The sequence below is a fragment of the Mesoplodon bidens genome (genome assembly GCF_964165515.1).
Source record: "Mesoplodon bidens genome assembly, chromosome: 18".
Taxonomy (NCBI): Eukaryota; Metazoa; Chordata; class Mammalia; order Artiodactyla; family Ziphiidae; genus Mesoplodon; species Mesoplodon bidens.
The window spans coordinates 13,127,907-13,133,981 of NC_138175.1; positions in this window are offsets into that span (position 1 = coordinate 13,127,907).

The window sequence follows — 6,075 nt, forward strand, 5'->3', positions numbered from 1 at the left end:
CATCTTGACCCGGAGAAAGAGTCACTGGTGTCCAATTGGCGAGTCATACCAGAAAAGCCAAGAGCTTGGGCTTAGTCCATGGGGCATGGTGTTGTGTCAATGGATCCATGCCTGCAATAGGCAAAGAAAGAACCAGGGGGGCACCACCAGAGGTAGCTAGCTGTTTGAGATGAATGGTCCCAATAGTTACATCCGAATGGTTTGTTTTTTTTTGTTTTTTTTGTTTTTTTTGCGGTACGCGGGCCTCTCACTGTTGTGGCCTCTCCTGTTGCGGAGCACAGGCTCCGGACGCGCAGGCTCAGCGGCCATGGCTCACAGGCCCAGCCACCCCATGGCATGTGGGATCTTCCCAGACCGGGGCACGAACCCGTGTCCCCTGCATCGGCAGGTGGACTCTCAACCACTGCGCCACCAGGGAAGCCCCAAATGGGTTTTTACACCTTTGATTGATTTATAGGCAAAGGACTTCCTTTTAGGGAATTTAGAGGAATTGCCTCGAATGACAGTGACTTGGGCCCCAGAGCCTAATAGGGCAAAAAGGACTAAATTTTTATTGTCCCAAATGGACCACCAGAGTGGTATAAGGGTGATTGTCCTCAGGAGGTGGGACGAGCCTCAGGGAGCTGCCAGTTTTCTAGGGTAGGGGCTTAGGTGTCTGCCAGTCCTGGAGGTTAGGGAAGCAGGCAGAGGGAGTATCGGGGACAGGCTCGGGGTCAGAAGGTGTCTGTGTGGCAGGAAGGTGGACAGCAGAGGGAGGCTGTAGCTGGAGAATGCAGGTTTCAGGGCCTGGAGTGGAGACTGGCTACCCAGAAGTCAAGTGGCCAGGACCCCAGAGTTTTTGGAACTCCCAGTCGAGGCTTGCCTAAGTCTTCCCATAAGGCTTCCCTAAGTAGTCCCATAAGTATTCCCATAAGAGACAACTTATTGTCTAAGTTGGGGGTTTGTTGAAGAGGGAGTGGGGAATCTTTTTTGTTGAGGGAAATTTGTTCAAGGGAGACCCTTCCAGGGCAACTGGAGTAGTGGGCCATGAGTCTGTAACCTAAAACAGTAAAACAGCCTAGCAAAATTGGTTTATTTGAGAACAGCAGAGAATTGCGATTTGGGACATGCAACTATGGCAAACCACATGGAAGTCCAGTAAAACGAAGGAGAGGAACCTCTTTCCTAGAGAAGGGGAAGTTGGGAGGGGCTGTTATAAACCAAAGTCCATTGGGGGAAACTGGGAGTTTGAAGTATAGGGGCTTTTCATGGTTGAGTGGTGACAGTCTCTCATTGGCTGAGTTGCTGCCAGGCAAGGAGAAAATCTTCCTCCTACTGGACGTGGTGTTGTCACTGCCTGTGGGAGATGCCAAGTAAGGGTCTTCCTGTCAAGGTCTGTGTTGATGGTGGAGTGGTATGTGGGGGAGAGCTCCCTCTTCTGGCCTCTTGGCTCCATTTTAGTGAGGTTTCCCCGAACTAATTTTCACAAGTCTGAAGTATCTGGGCTTCTGGGTGGGAATCTCCTCCATGTCTAGCAACCATGTCAGCGCCCTCCAGTGCCTTTTGAATGGTTTCAGCAGCTCCAAAAAAATGTAGTCCTGCCACCCTGTAACAAGGGGGAGTGCCCCGTGAAAAGAATTCTCTGGACTCAGGGTCAAATTGGGCCTCTTCAGGGCTAGGAATGAAGGGGTCATTTGGGTCACTATGGCCATGGAAATAATAAACCCATTTGTGATATTGTGACTGATAATAAGAAACAAATATTTGCTCTTCATCCCGATTTCTAGCACAGAGCTCCTAAGACTCTTAGAATTTCTGAAGTGATGAGAGTCATAAAGGTGTCTTTTTTTTTTTTTTTTCTGCGTTATGCGGGCATCTCAGTGTTGTGGACTCTCCCGTTGCGGAGCACAGGCTCCAGACGCGCAGGCTCAGCGGCCATGGCTCACGGGCCCAGCTGCTCTGCGGCATGTGGGATCTTCCCAGACCGGGGCACGAACCCGTATCCCCTGCATTGGCAGGCGGACTCTCAACCACTGCGCCACCAGGGAAGCCCAAAGGTGTCTTTTTTATGTTAATGAGGTGACTTTTGGAACTCACCTAAGGTTGGGAGCTGGTTGCTGGAGAAGCCAATCATGTGATTAGAGAGATCTGACCTCCAGGGAGGTTGAATCAATTATGCCTATGTAATGAAGCACCCATAAAACCCCAAAAGGACGGGGTTTGGATAGCTTCTGGCCTGGTGAACACGTGGAGATTCAGGGGGAGTGGTGCACCTGGAGAGAGCGTGTATACTCCGTGCCCTTCCCCATACCTTTCCCTGTGCCTCTCTTCCCTCTGGCTGTTCCTGTCTTATATTCATTCATTCATTCACTCATTCATTTATTTATTTATTTTTGGCTGCATTGGGTCTTCGTTGCTGCATGTGGACTTTCTCTAGTTGCGGCGAGTGGGGGCTACTCTTCATTGCAGTGAGCAGGTTTTTCATTGCGGTGGCTTCTCTTGTTGTGGAGCACAGACTCTAGGCACGTGGGCTTCAGTAGTTGTGGCGTGCAGGCTCAGTAGTTGTGGCACACGGGCTTAGTTGCTCCGCGGCACGTGGGATCTTCTCGGACCAGGGATTGAACCATTGTGGCCTGCATTGGCAGGCGGGTTCTTAACCACTGCACCACCAGGGAAGCCCGGCAGGCGGATTCTTAACCACTGTGCCACCAGAGAAGTCCCCTGAGTTATATTCTTTTTTAAAAAAATTTATTTTATTAAAGTATAGTTGACTTACAATGATGTGTTTATTTCTACTGTATAGCCAAGTGATTCTGTTATACATATGTATATATATATATACACAAATTCTTGTTCATATTCTTTTTCATTATGGTTTATCACAGGATATTGAATATAGTTCCTTGTACTATGCAGTAGGACCTTGTTTATGTATTGTATATAATGGTTTGCATCTGCTAATCCCAAACTCCCAGTCCATCCCTCCCCCCACCCCATTGGCAACCACAAGTCTGTCCTCTGTGTCTGTGATTCTGCTTCTGTTTAGTAGATAAGTTCATTTGTGTCATATTTTAGATTTCACGTATAAGTGATATCATCTGGTATTTGTCTTTCTCTTTCTGACTGACTTCAGAAAATAATCTCTAGGTCCATCTACATTGCTGCAAATGGCATTATTTCATTCTTTTTTATGGCTGAGTAATATTCCATTGTATATATGTACCACACTTTTTTTTTTAGGTTTTAAATTTTTTTAATTGGAGTATAATTGCTTAACAATGGTGTGTTAGTTTCTGCTTTATAACAAAGTGAATCAGTTATACATATGTTCCCACATCCTCTCCCTCTTGCGTCTCCCTCCCTCCCACCCTCCCTATCCCACCCCTCCAGGCGGTCACAAAGCACTGAGCTGATCTCCCTGTGCTATGCGGCTGCTTCCCACTAGCTATCTACCTTACGTTTGGTAGTGTATATATGTCCATGCCTCTCTTTCACTTTGTCACAGCTTACCCTTCCCCCTCCCCATACTCAAGTCCATTCTCTAGTAGGTCTGTGTCTTTATTCCTGTTTTACCCCTAGGTTCTTCATGACATTTTTTTTCTTCTTAAATTCCATATATATGTGTTAGCATATGGTATTTGTCTTTCCCTTTCTGACTTACTTCACTCTGTATGACAGAGTCTAGGTCTATCCACCTCACTACAAATAGCTCAGTTTCGTTTCTTTTTATGGCTGAGTAATATACCATTGTATATATGTACCACACTTCTTTATCCATTCATCTGTCAGTGGACATTTAGGTTGTTTTCATGTCTTGGCTATTGTAAATAGTGCTGCAATGAACATTGGGGTGCATGTGTCTTTTTGAAGTATAGTTTTCTCTGGATGTATGCCCAGGAGTGAGATTGCTGGATCATATGGCAACTATAGTTTTAGTTTTTTGAGGAACCTCCAACCTGTTTTTCATAGTGGCTGCACCAATTTACATTCCTACCAACAGTGTAGGAGGGTTCCCTTTTCTCTACACCCTCTCCAGCATTTGTTATTTGTAGACTTTTTGATGATGGCCATTCTGACCCACATGAGGTGGTACCTCATTGTAGTTTTATTTTTAAAATAAATTTATTTATTTATTTATTTATTTTTGGCTGAGTTGGGTCTTTGTTGCTAGGCACGGGCTTCCTGTAGTTGTGGCGAGTGGGGGCCACTCCTTGTTGGGAACAGGCTTCTCACTGCCGTGGCCTCTCCCGTTGTGGAGCACGGGCTCTAGGCATGTGGGCTTCAATAGTTGTAGCTCACGGGCTGTAGAGCGCAGGCTCAGTAGTTGTGGCTCACAGACTTAGTTGCTCTGCGGCATGTGGGATCCTCCCGGACCAGGGCCCGAACCCGTGTCCCCTGCATCGGCAGGCGGACTCTGAACTACTGCGCCACCAGGGAAGCCCCTCATTGTAGTTTTGATTTGAATTTCTCTAATAATTAATGATGTTGAGCATCTTTTCACATGCCTGTTGGCTATATGTAAATCTCCTTTGGAGAAATGTCTTTTTAGGTCTTCTGTCCATTTTTTGATTGGGTTGTTGGTTTTTTTTTTAAATTAATTTATTTATTTTTGGCTGTGTTGGGTCTTCGTTTCTGTGCGAGGGCTTTCTCTAGTTGTGGCAAGCGGGGGCCACTCTTCATTGCGATGTGCGGGCCTCTCACTATCGCGGCGTCTCGTTGTGGAGCACAGGCTCCGGACGCGCAGGCTCAGTAGTTGTGGCTCATGGGCTTGGTTGCTCTGTGGCATGTGGGATCTTCCCAGCCCAGGGCTCGAACCCGTGTCCCCTGCATTAGCAGGCAGATTCTCAACCACTGCGCCACCAGGGAAGCCCGGGTTGTTTGTTTTTGATATTGAGCTGTATGAACTGTATGAGCTGTTTGTATATTTTGGAAATTAAGCCCTTGTCGATCGCATCATTTGTAAATATTTTCTCCCATTCTGTGGGTTGTCTTTTCATTTTGTTTATAGTTTCCTTTGCTGTACAAAAGCTTGTAAGTTTAACCAGGTCCCATTTGTTTATTTTTGCTTTTATTTCTATTGCCTTGAGAGACTGACCTAAGAAAATGTTGCTACGATTTATGTCAGAAAATGTTTTGCCTATGTTCTTTTCTAGATGTTTTATAGTATCCAGTCTTATATTTAAGTCTTTAAGCCATTTCGAGTTTATTTTTGTGTATGATGTGAGGGAGTGTTCTAACTTCATTCATTTACATGTGGCTGTCCAGCTTTTCCAACACCACTTGCTGAAGAGACTGTCTTTTCTCCATTATGTATTCTTGCCTCCTTTGTTGCAGATTAATTGACTGTAGGTGTGTGGGTTTATTTCTGGGCTCTCAACTGACTACTGTTCTGTTCCACCCGACTTATATTCTTATATAATAAATTCAGTGAGTAAAAATGAGTTTCTGGAGTTCTGAGAGCCACTCTAGCAAATTAATTGAACCCAAGGAGGGGGTCGTGGGAACCTCTGATTTGTAGCTGGTTGGTCAGAAGCACAGGTAACAACGTGGACCTGTGACTGGAGTGTGAAATGAGTCGGGGTGCTGTCTGGTAGGACTGAACCCTTAAAGTGCAGAATCTGAGGCTACCTCTGCTACCAAACTCGGGTCCAGCTGCTCACTGCTTGAAAATCAGTACTCAAGAGGCAAGTGTTAGGAGAAATGGAAAATGTTCCCTTTCCTAATGTTCCTAATCAGAAAGCTAGCATTCTGGGGAGAAGGCAGGCTCGTGTCCCAAATCTAACACTGAAGGTTATGCTTGGCCATAGACGTTTGTTGTTTTGTTTTGTTTAACAGGTATAATAGGTAAAAATCTTTATTTACTGATTTAAATTCTCTTAAAATATAAAAAATAGAATGGTTTCTTGAATTACAGCTTTTGGCAGTAAGTAAAGGTCAACACAAAGAACAATAAGCCCAAACTTTCTTTTATTTTCCCCTAAAAAGAGAGTCCATTTTCATACAGAGACATTCATTTAGATGAGGCACACATTAGGTTTTTTCCTAAAGTGCCAAAACTCACATAATTCCTGTAACTGCAGATGAGAATTATTATGA